This window comes from Amblyomma maculatum, chromosome 1 (assembly GCF_055883805.1).
Source record: "Amblyomma maculatum isolate TAMU_Amacu chromosome 1, ASM5588380v1, whole genome shotgun sequence".
NCBI classification, from domain to species: Eukaryota; Metazoa; Arthropoda; class Arachnida; order Ixodida; family Ixodidae; genus Amblyomma; species Amblyomma maculatum.
The window spans coordinates 22,345,827-22,362,754 of NC_139344.1; positions in this window are offsets into that span (position 1 = coordinate 22,345,827).

Here is a 16,928-nt window from a genome sequence, read left to right on the forward strand (position 1 = left end):
TTGATCGCGGACTCGGTGAAAAACAAAATACTTTCCCAGAGCGAGCAGCAGCGAGAGAGGCCCGGAAGACTGAATCTTCGCAAAGCCTACTGCCGCGGGCATGCTGCGGTCTGCCTTTTTACACTCTTGGCTGTATTTATTATTTTGTAATTTATTTATTTTTCCTCAAAGGTTCCTTTCGGTACATAACACGAGGCGTGGGGATATCACGGCAAAAAATATTATACATAATGAAACATGGACAAAAATTACGTTGATGAATAGGCTTCCTAGATATTGGTCTTGCACAGTCGATGATTTATAATGGTGGTCACTTCAGCGGAGAGGTCATTCCAGTCACGGGCAGTTTTTAAGAAAAATGATTGCTGGAATGTGGTGGTATGTGCACGTTCAGGGTAAACAGCGTTCGGGTGGTTATGGCGGGAAATGAGATGCACATGTGGAATTAATAGGTTGGCTTCTGGAAAGTTGTGGAAGAACTTGTGAAATAAGCAGAGACGTGCTGCGTTCCGACGGGTGAATAGCGTAGGCAACTGCAATCGTGATTTCAGACCTGAGATGCTGGTATGATAGGAGTAGAGATGAGATGAATCTGGCGGCACGATTCTGAACTGACTCAATGGTATTAATTAGGTTAATCTGATGGGGATATATGGGCTGCGGCCCATCGTCAAGGACCAAGCACGGTGTCAAGGACGCGCGCTTGCAGGTCGCTGCCCCGGAGATTCATGTCGAAGCATGCTCGGAGGAGCGGGGAGATCCCATAAGTTCCGCTCTATATATGAGGCAGGAGGTCCCGTATTTTCCGCTCTATATGTTAGGCAGCTTGTGACAGTCACTAACCAACCGCCAGCTTATAGAATGCCTCTACCTAGAATACCTAGAATAAATAGAACAAGAATACCTCGCCTGATTTTGCGGTACAACGCTTTCGTTCTCACAGTCATGGAAATGGTTTTGCCATCGTCACATGCTGTCATTCACTCGGTTGGCTTGTAAACCTTTGTCACCCCTGGGGCAGGCTCACTCAGTGAGCCTCATGCCTGCAAGAGTTTAACTTCACTGTGATTGAAAAACGGAACGACAAGGCATTGATGTCGTTATACGACGTTGCTTAGGATTCACAGGCTGCCGTTTCTGTGTTCCCGCCGACTTTACAATTTAAATTTGAGTTCTGGCATTGCGTGCTGACTTCTTGCCATACCAGAAAATGTCCGCATTCATGTTCTTCACACGATGCGCGACGAGAGTTTCACAAACTCTCCATCGCACACATTAATTATAATATCCTAAAAAGCGCAAAATGACTCAACGTAACGTAATCAGTTGTGTACAGCGCCAGCATTTCAAGCTCCCGGCATCCCGTCCCGCCAGGACTGCTGCATTCTGTCGCACCTTTAATAGCACCGTTCGAATAAATATAGGCATACATCTATAGGGTCAATTTCCACAACTTTCGAATTTTAGCCAATGAATTATCTTGTATGCCGACAGCCTCGCCCAATGCTTTGAAACAGATGCAACACCGCACGCTACTGCTCCACGATGTGTCCCTTTTTCTCCTTCGACTTCCTCTCCTACGACACGGCTCCCCTCGAGTTCTGGTCAGTTACCGTGGGCACCATTTTACTGCTCATGTGGTTGAAGAACTCCGTCTAGCTGTGGGCTTGAAATTTCCGCCCCTAAACGCCGTATTATACTCAAACGAATGGCCTCGTTGAGTGCATCAACCGCACGTTCACCACTGTGCTGGCTATATACAGGTGTCGTCAAAAGTAAATGGGAGGTGACATCGTCGAAAAATATTAATATATTTGAATGCAAAAGCGTAATGGTCTGGATATATTGACACACCGCGTATTTTCCATCCTCAAAAATAGCAGCATATATCTATCCAAGAAGGCATGAAATGTAAGCGGTGAAATTAAACTGTTTCGCGAATAGTACCCCTTCTATTTACTTTAGACAGCGCCTGTAAATCCTGATAATAAAAAAAATAAAGATGTTCAACGCTGATGAACCGAAGTTCGTCTGCGTTCTATGGAGAACCCACTTTCATGCTCTGCGCATGCGCTGCCGGCAGGCGCGTTTCCGCTCCACTCGGTCGGCTCTCCGCGGGGCGCGCGCGTGCGTAGCGCGCAAAATACCCTCCTCCTCTTCTCCCCGCTGGCGCGCGCATCTGCCGATATGTAGGGTGCCTCGATGCGCGAGCTGATGCGCATCGAAGCACCCTATTGGGATGCTGCTACTCTCTTCCTCCTCTCTGCGGAAAGCACCACGTAACTGACGTGGATGAAACACGCGACACAAATGGCGAGAGCGAGCGGTTGGAGCATGGAGGTAGGAATACTAGGAAAGAACTTAGAGGCCCTGACGTCATTTTTTTGAAGCCGGCGCAGCCGCGCCACGACCGGACTCTGCAACGTCTCTCCTCCTCCTTTACCCTCCGCTTTCTCTTTCTCCGCGACGCTCACGTAAGTTGTTTCCTTCCTCCATGGGTTGGAGCGACGGTCTGCTCTGCGGCAGGTGTGGCTGCACAATGCACAACTGTGGCGGCGGCGCGCCTACCGTTAGAAGTCACTTCCGAGCATCATTTGATCTCCGCAAGTAGTTTTGAAGCTTTGACCTTCTTTAGCACAGTTTTCCAAAACTGTGCTCACGCCCTCCCGTTCATTTCGTAGGCATACAATACTGCGCAACATTAGACAACTGGCTACACTCCCTTCATTTTACCTCATTTACGCTTGCATTTTCAGCCCCTGTTTCGACACCATCTTTCCTTTATATCTCGACCTCGAGCCTTCTATCACCGCCAATCTCTGTCGAACCGAAAGAGCTCGTCGCCTTACCCGGCTCCGCAATTTGGACCCGCAGGAGTTGTCCAAGTGGCATTGGGACGTCCGACGGGGGCGCTTCGGCTATGCCTTCGTCAATTCAGTATGATTGTGGACACCACTAAGAAAATGTTGTTTATACCAAAGGTCCCTCACCCTCTAAACAGACCCTTTAATTGTACCGCTGAGACTCACTGACGAACTGCATGATATCGCATCTCACTGAAGGTGGCCAATGCTAGCGCAAGACCCAGGTGCTTCATGTCGCTAGGATCGAAATACTCCGTTTCGGCAAGCTGAGTAGCTCGCCCTGAAAAGGGGAAGTGACATGCGCTTTGTGCGGACTCCGAAGTGTAGAAAAAGGAGCAGAAGAACGATAGAGGGCGCAAAAGCTGGTGCACAAAGGCGAGAAGGAGAAGCTGGAGGACGTGGCCGTGGGGAACTCTCAATCCTCAACATCGTGAATTAACGTTCCGCTACGTACTTAGTACGTAACAGAATAAATTGGCCTGGCGGCTGTCCAGCGCACGCACTTGACGCTGCCCAGCTCGTGTGTTCCGAGGCACCCGCTCTTGGTACTGCCCAATCAGCGGTGCCCCGCGCCTGCATGAATGGTGCACCGAGGATCTCAGGACTTGGTGTTGTGGGACTGCCAAGCGCTGAAACCGACACGAATCCGGCACCTGACAATATCTGGCCTTTCAGCAAGCAATCCTGCCTCATATATCGCTTGGACGCAAGGACCTCATCATAGCTCAACTCTGGACTTCATAAAATCAGCCAACCTTTTTCTATTCATTTATTCATTCTTCCTCACATGCCCTACTGATGCCCTGAGACAGTAAATGTCAATACAAAAAAAAAATATATCTGAAACTGGTTTAAATAAAACTAACGCATTTAAGAGCAGTTTTTTATTTCTAATACCCCTTCAGCCTTTTCTTATAAACATCGCTGTCGCAAACGACCCCATCGAACTAAAAAGATAAAATAAACATTTTACATTTTTTCCATACCTTATTCTCTCCACACATCGCAACCTTCAGCAATGTCATTTTGCGTAGTGCTCACACACGGGTTATAGAGGGTAAAATACGACAGGTTCCCGCTGTGGCGTTCACGCTGGTCTGTGGGTTACGGCAACTCTGTTTTTGATAGCAGAGGCATATCTGTCATGCTGGCAGGAATATCTATCAAGTTGCGTTTACTTCGTTTCGCGTGCACATTTTTTTTAATACACTTGGCTTCCATTACGGGCCTTCAATGTCCATTCCTCTTATATAGAAATATGGTAAGCCACAATAGTCGCTTCCTTTCCTTATATAGCCCCACTACTGTGTGCTTCCCTGCAGCCAATTCGTCAAAGGGAAGATATCCAGCGGTCGGTGGTAGCCGTACGTATATTTTGGGCCAGCGTACTATATTCTACGCGCGTCAGCAGCTCATAACACAAGCACAGGAGAACACACCCATAGAATCGTGTGTCGAGGGCAACGACCAAGTGCAAAAATACGTTCTTGAAGCTGTCGCAACTTGTTTCTATTGGTCGGACGTTTTGGCAGCCATTCTTAGAAACATTGGGCACTTTTGAAGGGTGCGTCAACAACTCTTTACTTGGGCGAACTCAGGGAGTATCAAATTTTTCTTCCTTTTCTATTCTTGTTTTTCAGAAAGCTATGCCCCGCATGTCTGCCAGACAGGAGGTGAAAGCTGAACTGAAATTAGGCAATTCAGTGAAGGATGCAGTGCCGTCATTCGTGCGAGGTTAATACACCGTTTCACATTCAAGCATTCGTCGCAGAAAAGCAGAGAAGTGAAACGAGCTGTCTGAGTTAACGATGTACCTTAATCCGGCTGGGCTCAAGTTGCAGTCCAGATAGAGACAAATATACAGAGCAGTTATTTAGCGTCAGCGTCGTCCGTACATACCGGATTCGAGAATACGGAAGGAAAATGGAGATAGTGGTTAGTATCGTAGGAAGCTTTTTCTCCTCAATAAATATATTATACGAGATCCACAGGAATGCGTTGGCGTTTCGCCAAGGCTTGTAATGCAATTACTTCAAGTATATATACAGTGTGGTGTGTATTTGAATAACTTTAAAAGGAGACAGTGGACCTTCCAGTAAATTTATTTATTAGAGCAAACATCAACTGTTGTCATTTGTACGGTTTTACTGACGTTACACGGCAACGCAAGACTCAGTTCTTTCTAAGAAAAGTGCAGGTAAAATTTGAACACCTCCCCTCCCCCCTCTCTAACGTTCAATGTAAACTCCATGAGTTCGTGATAACCAAGGCTCCATGATTGCTCGCAGTAGATAATGTTGTGCTCGAGGATGAGAATTTTTTGTTAAACATTTGCGGGATTAACGCTAACGACACGCGCCCTCAAAACCTATATTTATTTTTCGCTACTTGTTCATGGAATATCCGTTCTCGTTAAAATTAGTTTCAAACGGCATATAACGCTCTAATCGATCACTATAAGACTACGTTTTTCTGTGGATGGTGCCTGTAGAAGTAGTTGCTTAAACAGCACTAAATATCCTTTAGTTCCCACTCGCACGACTTCCGACAGTTAGAAACTTGTTCGCACTCGGCTCAATTCGCTAGGTTCGTAAACTGTAATGAGGGTTTTTTGAGTAGGACAACCCAGGGGTAGTGCTTCTCTCCCTCCCCTCCCACTCCCAAAGAAAAGAAAGAAAAAGAAAAGTAGATAGAACAGCAGGCCGCACCTCTGCGGACGTGCGCATTGGCAACATTAAAAATAGAAATTTCTGTGCACAGTCCAAAAGGCTTGCTTTTATAGCATGGTTGGACGCAGGAACGCTGCATCGAGATACCCTATCCGTTCCTTGATTCTAGAAAACCAGTGTTAAAGAGTAAATATAAGCATAACTTTCAGAATGCAACGAGTTAACTGCGAGCGCCGAAGAACAAAAAAAAAAAAAAGAACTAGAGGAGTGTAAGAATAAGTTCCGCATCTTCGTGCTTACACGCCGGCCCTCGAGAGCACTGTACACTTGCTGTGGAGAAATGCCAAAGCTTTAGCGTTGCTGCTGCTGTTGCTACACCAGTCGCGTTGCCATCTTCTATTGTGTTTTATTTTTATATTTCTCCTTTTTTTCTTCTTTGTGTTATTATTTTAGGCGTAGAGAGTGGTTAGCGCTCTCGGCTAGGATGCGGAAGGGAGGTGGTTTGACTTCTGGCGTGGACACGATGTTTTATTTTCCGCTCAATCATTAATATTGTGGTAGAGGTGCGGGAACGACAAGGGTCCATCTCGACTTCGCTGGTCACCGGACTTCCTCCGTTGCCTGTGATAATGGCCCAAGACAGGGCGGCAGTGCAACATAAAAGCAAGAGCGCCCACTCCGGAACACTATCGCAAGCCGTGGACCTTTTCTTTTTCTTGTTTTGAAAGGCTATTTTGTTCTGCAGCCGCGGTTTTCGCCAGAGTTAATTTTCCGGCGAAAGTATGCGCGAAAGAATCCTATTACACGAGATAAAGAAAGAGAGAGTAGATTGAGACCACTATGAGCTTGTCTCTCCATGAGAGCTACTCCTAAGAGTGGACATATACACGCCGCTATAGTTTCCGGCGCTATATACTCTCTATACGCGTCATGTGTTCCCTGCATGCAGGCAAGCACTTCCAAGCCTTGATAAATATATTTGTCATTTTTTGGCCATGCAAAGTGGTTTCTCCTGTTCGCAGTGAGAGTGTACATTTCTCGCTTGTTTAGAAAGTGGTATCGGACATGCGATCGATTGAAACAGGTTCAGACTTTCGAAATGGCGGTAAAAATGAAATTTAGAAAACGTATTCATATAACACATTCAAGCGACATTGATTAATTTAATTCGTTGCTTAGAAATACGCATTTGCTGTAAACTAAAATGATACAAGTTCCGCTTGTAAGGCTGCCAATTGTCAGCAATCAAAATAAGGAATGTTGACAGATTGTGCTTTAGCGCATCCTACACTCGGTGTGTCTTTCGCTAATTATATTTATACCGTGAAAAGCAAAATGTTCAAATGAATAAAAACTAAAGTTCTCTCCCACACAGAAACTGACCTTGTGACCCACGGATGCTTTCCCTTTTGCCCCGCCTTGCCCCTTCTTTGTGTTGACTGCGCACATATTTGAAATGCTTTCGGGCAAGGCGATTGAGATTGTACCAGAAATGCCTGCCGATATGTACCTCCGGCCAAACGATCAGGGAAGATAATTTATTGTTTAATACTTTGATTGAAGGGCGTGCATATTCGTTTTGCTTGCCTAAGATCTTAGAATAGCTTTTTTGACCGTACCTACATAATGTACGCCCAGGCAGGTTGGTCCAGTTCGATCTGTTCCATTTCATGTAAAAACACAATACAGTACAGCAACATTATCAAACAGAAACGAGGAAACCTAATCTCTTTAAAGTTTGTAAAGCCACCGTAGCATGGCACGTAAGACAACTGGGTGAGCAGAATAATGAGCATGTGTAATCAGAGGGGTCTGTACATCGACGGCAATGAAGTTAAATTGAACTTGAGCATGTTTAGTAGCTACAAACATAATGGCTCTGAGGTCAAGGGGCTTTGGACCGCCATTAGGTCATGTATGCATGTATACATGCATGTATGTATGTACGCTCGTGCACGCGTGTGCGCGCGTGTCTGTGCGTGTGCATATGTGCGTGCGTGTGCGTGTGCATATGTGTGTGCGTGTGCGTGTGTATATGTGTGTGCGTGTGTGTGTATATGTGTGTGCGTGTGTGAGTGTGTGTGCGCGTGCTTGTGCGAGTGTGTGAGCGTGTGTGTATGTGTGTGCGCGTGCGTGCGTGTGCGAGTGTGTGAGCGTGTGTGTATGTGTGTGTGTGCGCGTGCGTGTGTGCGAGTGTGTGAGCGTGTGTGTATGTGTGTGTGTGCGTGCGTGTGTGCGAGTGTGTGAGCGTGTGTGTATGTGTGTGTGCGCGTGCGTGCGTGCTTGTATGTGTGCCTGTGTGTACGCGTGTGTGTGTGTGCGCGTGTGTGCGTGTGTGTGCGTGTGTGTGTGTGTGACAGAAAGCACAGCAGAAAGCAGAAAGAAACAGAAATCTGAAGCGATAGCCTTTTCCACCAGTGGCATGGGTAGGTGGTCCCGCATGACGCATTCTCTTACGCCGTCAAGCAGTACACAGAAGCAGTGACACACTCATAACTTGTATCGGCGTCCTTGGGCAAGATTTTCCAGGCCGAAGTTTTTGCTTCAAAACTCGACTCACACTGAAAAGCTGGCGCATTTGCAAGCAGCAGCGAGCCTGTTTTGCTGCAGTCATAAACGTGGCGATAACTAAATCAGCATCAGCGTCACAATTCAGAGTCGTCAGAATTGAAGACGACGCCAAGTTTACTTCTTCTCGTCTAGCAGCCACTACCAGCCGCTGTCGACTGAAAACGTGGAAAGTCACTGAGGCGCGCTCCTGATACCATTTAAATATGTTTTATAGCGGCATACTATGTAGCAGTAGGTTTAAGTCGCCGGAGGCTTACGTGACGGAAGATGATCGTCTAATGTGGGATGTGATGTGATAACAACTTTATTATTCCACCAGATAAAGAGATCCCCTAGTCCCCGCCCCCGGCACCCAGTCTTAAGGGACGGGGGCCGGGACCTCCGCGATCAGAAGCAGGCAAATAAGTCTTGGTTCTTCACAGCTTCTTCCACCAGGCGGATGGCTTGTTAATAAATACTGCCCATGACGTAAGCTATAAAACACAAGTACGCAGGAGAGCGCACAGATACGGATGTGCAAACCAACAGAATCTGCCCGCCTGGGGCCCTATTTTCAACATTCGCCATTTTGTTCGAAGTGTGACGTACGCATGACGTGTGCAGTAGGACGGTGCCAAGTTACGTAAGCACAAAATAGGGTTACGCATTCTGAAGAAAAACAGAAATAAAGTGACAGAAAAAAGCGCGCTCTCGTCTGCTACTATATATTGGCGCCAAGTATGAAAAACGACGACGTTCCTGCAGGAACCGATCCGCTCCGATGCATCCCGTGTTTCGGAAGCCTCGGGCTGCAGTGAGGCGAGTGAAGTATGTTGTGGCGTTGGCGGTATCAATGTGTCATGACATACTTGTGGTCGAACATTCTATAGTAGCTATGTACGGAAAGGCTGCGCGAGTTTCAGCTGAAGAACAAGAACGGCAACGGAATATTCGCAGTGGGTTGGCGCAGAATCGGCGCGAAAAGTAGCATTGCTCCTCAACTGCCGATAACCGTTCACGTTCTCTTATCAGCGGCTTTCAAATGCAGGAACTAAAACGTACAAGGACTTTTGGTCGTAAACAGAAGGAATCGACAGATTTCCAAAGCAGCTCCAGCACTGACGAAGAGGCGCCGGCGCAGCCGGCATGGTCCATGTCTGAGGACAACGCTCGCAGTCTCAAAGTATTATTCATTGCTAGTTACTAGCTCTGCTACCCACCGTTTTCGAAAAGCCGCGTTATGACCACCTACCGTTAAGTCACCAAGTCTGCTTAAATTTGTAACATATTGTGACGGCTTGAGATATTTAGAGCGCGGAAAGCAGCGCAGAGAGCGAGAGCGATGAAGAGAGAGAGTGAGAATATGTGTGTGTGTGTGTGTGTGTGTGTGTGTGTGTGTGTGTGTGTGTGTGTGTGTGTGTGTGTGTGTGTGTGTGTGTGTGTGTGTGTGTGTGTGTGTGTGTGTGTGTGTGTGTGTGTGTGTGTGTGTGTGTGTGTGTGTGTGTGTGTGTGTGTGTGTGTGTGTGTGTGTGTGTGTGTGTGTGTGTGTGTGTGTGTGTGTGTGTGTGTGTGTGTGTGTGTGTGTGTGTGTGTGTGTGTGTGTGTGTGTGTGTGTGTGTGTGTGTGTGTGTGTGTGTGTGTGTGTGTGTGTGTGTGTGTGTGTGTGTGCGTGCGTGCGTGCGTGCGCGCGCGCGCGCGCGCGCGCGTGTGTGTTCCACATACACACACACGCGTGCGCGCGCACGTGTGTGTGTGTGTGTCTTCCACATACACACACACACGAAGTGGAAGGCATAGCTGGGCCTTACACCTAGTCGGTTAAATTTTCATGCGCTCGCGTGCGAAAACCTCTTGCGAAACGCAAAAGATGTCGGAGAAAGAGAAAAAAAAAAAACAGAAGAACGGAATAGCAGGAAGGTTAATTAGGCGATGCCCAGGCTACCGTGAACGTGCCGAGAGGAATAAACGGAGGATAAGAAAACAAAGCGATAAGTGACTGAAGAAATCGTGGTATAAAGCTAGAGCGGCGCCGCGCGCGCTTATTCCTTACTGTCGAAACGGTAAAATGCAAATTAATAAAGGGAGATTATTTTTCGGCTATATTAAAAAAAAAGCAATCGCAAAATGTCACTCAACTACATCGTATGATTAGAGCGTACAGTCGTAACGTACTCTGGAGTACTTATTTTTTTCTAAAATTAAGCAAATTGTGAGCCTGCATGCATTTTAAAACAAAACTTTATACATGAAACACATCACATGTGACAAGCAAGCGCGTGCCATGTACAAGGAACAGACGCTCATTCATTAAAATAGAAGCTGAGGGTATTTTTGCTTGCTTTCCCTTAGTGGAAAGACTGTTCAATTCATTAACATTGCAGTGAATGCATAGTGCAAGGTACAAAAGGCAGTGTTTAGGGCCGACGTTTAAGAGATTCTTTGGTGTTATCTCGCTGCCTGTTGCGCGAAGATCCTGCACAGCCATCGCACCATATGACACCTCAGGTTGTACTCACGAACCGACCAGACAGATAATTAAAAAGCATCGTTGTGCTCTCTGAAATTCATGATGGTTTGGGGGCCGCTGTTTCACAGAGAGACAAAGAGAAGAAAACACGGGACTGGCGCCTTTCTTTCTCTTTTTTTCTTTGTCTCTCTGTTAAAAAGTACCCACGAAACCATCATGAACAACCTACAACTCGTCCAACTTTCCCTTCTGTTGCCCTCTGAAATGCTTCGTCTCGTGCAGATCAACCGCTTGAGTTAGCGGGCCGCATTGCTGCGCTTGGCAACGACAGAGCGGATCGACGGTTTCTCTATGAGAGCAAAGCATTCGCAACGGGAGGGTAGCTACGGCCGTCGCGCGGCTGTAAATTTGCGTCTTCATTTTTAATCTAAAAGATGACGCAGCTGAAAAGTTCCCTTGTGACATCGTTTCAGTGCTTTCTGCAATTACAACAAGATGTCTCAGGTTACGTCACCATCTACCAAACTGTCTACCAAACTGCGGTGAGCTCACAGTCGCCTACACAGCACGACGAATTCGCCATGTTTCTAAGAGGCCGCCTCAAGTGGTTCGAAATGCGGCGCCCAACTTTGGTCAGTTACAGCAGTGGCACATCCTTTACGCAATGAAACGTCATTTTGACGTCATCATTAAATGTTTTATGCATGACGTATTTCCCACCATACAACGTCAGCCAATCAGATTTCAGAAGGCGGCTCTTGACAGTGGGCAGTTCATTTCAGCCCATTCGTAATACAAGCGAAAGTGCTTGCCTTTGTATCATCTATACCTTTGTTTTCCCTCCACAAATAATTATAAATACCACCCAGACATCATGAATAGCGCTGCTAAAAAGCAATTTTCATGTTCACGTCATTTTTACGTCACCGCAAAAAACCATTATGACAGAACGCAATTTCGCGCCACAAATTTGAAACAAACACGTGGAATTTTTTGACAACCAATCAGAGAAACAACATGGCGTCGAACGGTGGCCATGTGTGTCGAAAATAGGGCCCCTATACTTCGAGCGCTCGTCGAGAGGTGTGGCAGCCATCGGCTGAGCATGGCTTATAGCAATGGTGGAAATATCCACAGCTGCCAAAAGTCGCAGAAACGAAAAACAAAAAAGATTGTCTCAGCAGCCTTACTCGTTTTTTAATCACTTTTTAAAAAGAAAGAATAGGGCCAGTGCTTTTTATGAGACACTTTTTCTGAATAAGCGGATGCATATCTCTAGGACGTTGCCTCGTTCCATGGTTAATCATATGCAGTGTGGAATGAATTCAGAGTGGTTCTAAGAGCAAGCTGTTTGAAAGGGATCTTTCCTCAGCAATCACACATGCAATGTCCCAAACAAGTGCATTGCAGTGTATCTATAACATATGGCTAAACCATATGAGCAAGTATTGCCTCGAGCGATGCCTTTTTGTAGTTGCTTGATTCGTCGTTTAAACATTGCCGTTTCACCTATGTGGGTATGCATGCGGCACAATCACAAACGTGTATCTTGAGAACAACTCCTAGACAGGCTGCTTGCATAATCGGATCCTTTCAGGAGTGCAATATGTTGTTTGCCAGCCACTGTATTTTCCCCTGGCAAGGCAAGGCTCCGTCCAGCTTCGGAATCGATTCCGATACTCTGTTTTCTGACGACGGTTTCCAGACAAAGTGTAAGATTGGCGTTTGTTTTTTTATTCCTCCTGAACGCGAGACACAGGGAAGCGGCAAATATGAACCGGTGCCGCCGAAACCAGTGCGCTCGTCCCCCTTGAAGCGCATAGTGTTTCACAAACAAAATCAATGGGTGCATGGTTTTTGCGCATGCGCTTTACGCCGCCTCAAGCTGATTGGATGTCCCAAGCTTGGGGGCTTCGTATTTTATACCTCTTTACAGGAGCAATGCGTTGCTTCTTCCGGAGACTTCCACTATGGTGTCCCTCATAGCTGAAGTCGCTTTGCGACGATAGAGCAACGGAGAAAACCGCCGTTACGTGCCTTTGACAGTGCGCATGCAGTATTAAAAAAAAAAAAAAAAAAGGCCCTAAAAGCAATCTCCTCAGCTTGCAGCTGGAAACAGGGATTGAGTGCTCGTCCTAATTTCCCGGAACAAGTAGGAGTAAGGATGCGATAGCAGGGGCCGAGAAAAAAAAGTTCCTCTAACGGCCTATAACCTAAACATTCCGCCACAGCGGCGTATAGGACATGCTATTCATGTTATTGACGTGCTGTGATTGCTCTAAAAGCACTATATCCTTTATATTGAACGTCAATTTAGCGTTGTAGGGCCAAAGAACTTCTAGCCTAACATGATGAATTTCGCCGATTTCCGGAGTCTATGGCAGCAGCCAATCCCCATATTATATAGTGACTCGCTATTAATGACCATAACTACATTGAGTACCACTATCATCACTGGAGTCTATAATAACGCTAAAGGTAATTAGGCCTACTTAGCACTAATTATATCTGTACAAAGCAATGACAGAGCATTAGAGTAGTGCGTTGCTTTCTGAACATAAATTGTCCCTAATTAGTTTCATAAGCCTAATTAGATTTATTAAGTTTAGTTGGGATAATAGGCCTAAATCGGCCTATTAGCGCAAGTTTACTCGAAGCTTTTGCAACTGAGACTTGCGCTTCGCGGCGGCTAAGATACTTTCATGCTTTTTTTTTATTTATAGACACTCTAGGAACCTATGCACGTGCTGCAATGATCGCCTTTATAACAACGAGAACGTTAATTACTGTAGTGTCCCACACGAATGGCATTTCTGTATATTTTAGTCGTAAAGATTTTATTGCGTTAGAAATACTGTGCCAGGTTTCATTCAGCCAGTCGCGTACTCCCGGGAAGGGCCACCTTTGACCTTGAGCCGCAGCCGAGCCGAATACGGCTTTATCCAAGCCGTATGAACGTGCCTTAATGGCCTATATGGGATAGCGTGATTGCCAGGGTCCTGGAAGGCTGATCCTGACATAACCGCCCCAAGTGAAACGAGAGACCCAGGTTGGCAGCTCCTGCCAGCCCCTTAATAAAGCCCCGCTTTAACCAATCTAATGGCTTCTATTAGCGTTTTGGCTAATGGCATTCCTAACCAATCAGAGAAACAGTTGGTGTTGTGTACTGGAGACCTCAACAAAGACGCAAGGAGAGACAATGCTTTCATTCAAGCGGTGAAGACAAAGTATCTGCTACAGTTAAGCCATCTTCAACCGAGAAGTACAACGCAGTAGGGAAACAGTTTGCACCTTGTGTATACAGACCTGCAGCAGAAGATGGACATGTGATTAACCAAATTGACACCAAGTCTCATTACCTTGCGCACCACCGTAGTGTGTTCATTGGGATTAATAAAGACAAAGAAGACTAGTCATTCATTTGTGTGCCATGTCTTTACTCACAGCTAAACACCTCAAGCTACACCATGAGGGACACTACATGCTGAACCATAAGCGCAGCCATGGAGGTATTGCTAAAGGAATTCAACTCGGTTTTACCAAAGCTAAACCATAGCCAATTTTTTTTTTCATAGTGATCAGGACTAGTGCATAAATAAACAAGCTAGGCCGCCCAGCCTGATGGCTCTCTGCATGTTTCACACATCCCGGTTCATGCGCTGTTGGGCGCGCTTCTCATTTGAAAATAGTAGTGTCAAAACTCCTATAATTAGCATTGAATACATTGTTATTGACCTATTTATAAAATTTGTTTCTTTTGTTTGTTTGTTTTTTTGCTGAAAATATCTAATGGAATCTTTTTTAAGCTCCGAGTGGATGCCATAGAGAGTAAATGAAGTTCCTCTTAGTTATGGTCTGAGCGTTGTGAAATTAAGTTGGTGTATCTTTCTCATTCTTGCTGCTTGCGTTCTAAAGGGTCATTGTGATCATAGCAGAATACATTCTCAGTATACTGGAACTTGATTCGCCCAATCCCTGAGCTCATTATTTTAACGCGATAGCGTGATAGGCCCCCTTCAACAGAAAATCAGGCGTTGGCTTTCTTGGCGTCGTCGAAGGCGTCGGCTTTGTGAGAGCAAAATCACCAGCATAGCATTGGCAGGTGGTAGCCGCCAGCTGACATTGCCGAGCACTGACTGGACGTAAGTTTCCATGACTTACGTTTGGCAGGAGCTCACTTAGGGCCTCTCCTTTCACATGGAAGAGGGATATCAGAATCGGCCTGCCAGGACCCTAGCATTCACGTTAGCTGTAGGCCACGAAGGCCCTTTCGTACGGCTTCGTTAAAGCAGCGTTTTACATATGGGCTGGCAGCCTGCGCTATCGACATCATTCCCTTACAGGCTCAGCTTAAGTGTCCCCCTTAACTTCTGCGCTTATTTTTAACCGAGCTTTCTACTGACCGAAGTTGTGCCATGCTCTCTTTCGCAATGCTTCTGAGGAAAGAGGTAGAGAACCTCTTCCTCACGCTGGTTGCTTTAAAGCGTAAGTTCCACTACTCGAGTGCAACTTGGTATTTCGCTCGCTGGGTCTTAATAACGTTGACCTAATTAAGTGCAAGTGCCCACTGAAAAGTGAGACATACTGTGCCTTCCTTTCCCCAAAAAGAAAACAAAAAAAGGATATTTTCAAATGTTGCGTAGCGAAAAGGCGGTGTTGAAGGCAATACTGCTTCTACTCTCAAGGCGAATGTTGAGTGTCCGTCTAATTCATGCCGTCGAACCGCGTATATAGTCTTGCTAAACCACGCAAATATAGCTATTCTTACCAGAGCTTCGCTCATATAACAAGGTTCAAGCCATGCCTAAAAACTGCCACCATTTTTTCCTTGCCCCGTTTCGACTGCTCTCATCTTGCATTCAATTAACGTGTGCCACTGGCATAAAATATTATTCAAATTACAAAGTGAAGCCTAATTGCAAATGCTATGGTGTGAAAAGTCATGCCAAAAATTCAAAGCCGTAAATTGAATAGAATGGAAAGCAGGTCATGCATGTACCTGAGTGAGTGAGTGAGTGAGTGAGTGAGTGAGTGAGTGAGTGAGTGAGTGAGTGAGTGAGTGAGTGAGTGAGTGAGTGAGTGAGTGAGTGAGTGAGTGAGTGAGTGAGTGAGTGAGTGAGTGAGTGAGTGAGTGAGTGAGTGAGTGAGTGAGTGAGTGAGTGAGTGAGTGAGTGAGTGAGTGAGTGAGTGAGTGAGTGAGTGAGTGAGTGAGTGAGTGAGCGAGCGAGCGAGCGAGCGAGCGAGCCAGTGAGCCAGTGAGTGAGCGAGCGACTGATTGGGTTTAGTGTGCTTGTTCGCTTGTGCGCGCGCGCTCCGACTGTTGGGCGTCAAGACTCATTTCCTCTTCTTACAAGGTAAGCGGGGAATGCGAGCTCCTCATATTCCCGCCATTACTATGATGAGTGACTGAAACGTCGAGGCTAACCAAGAGGGTTCTACTTAAGGAGAGGACAACGCAGAGGGCTATGGAACAAAAAATTAAGAGAGAGGAAGCGTGCAGAGTGGGTGAGAGAAATAACTCAAATTACTGGCATTCTATTGGAAATCAAGAAGAAATGGGCATGGGCAGGACATGTAGTGCGAAGAGAGGATAACCGATGGTCGCTTAGGGTAACAAACTGGATTCTAAGGGAAGGAAAGCGTAGCCGGGGGCGGCAGAAAGTTAGGTGGACGGATGAGGTTAAGAAGTTCGCAGGGGTCAAGTGGATGCAGCTAGCACAGAACCGGGTTAATTGGAGAAATATGGGAGAGGCCTTCGCTCTGCAGCGGGTACAGTCAGGCTGATGATGATGATGATGACTATGATGAGTAGCAGATGCAGTGTTTGCGCTAGTTTGGTAGTACATTACTGCATTACGACAGCACTCAACAGATGAAGACAGAGAAAGGGGTGCACACAGACAGCTTAATACCGATCGGTTCAATTCATGCATGAAACCGGCATTTATGCTCTTGGCGATAACTTGCGCATGCTTGCAATGGCGCAGCCAATGAGTGGTAAACGATTTATCTTTTCCCATACTTCTATTTCCTCTACAGTCTCCTCTCCATGCCGAAAGGTAAAGCATTTCATTTTTGAAGGCAGTATTTGCAGAAGAACTTGCGTAAGCATTACCGGCTTTCGGTATATCAACTATTTCTACTATTTAAAATTCAATTTAAGTGCGTTTTTAAAACTCATGATCCGCAGCGTGTGGCTTAGTGGTTAGGTCGCTCAACTGCTGATAGAAGCAAATAGAGTGTGTACTGTGCTATGTTTCGGCACACTAAAGGACTCCAGGTGGTCCCTAATGGCCGATGTCGCTTTGCGCTTCTAAACCAAACCAAATTATAAAATGCAGTTCACATTTATGAATATTAGGGGGAAAGTATTTTTGA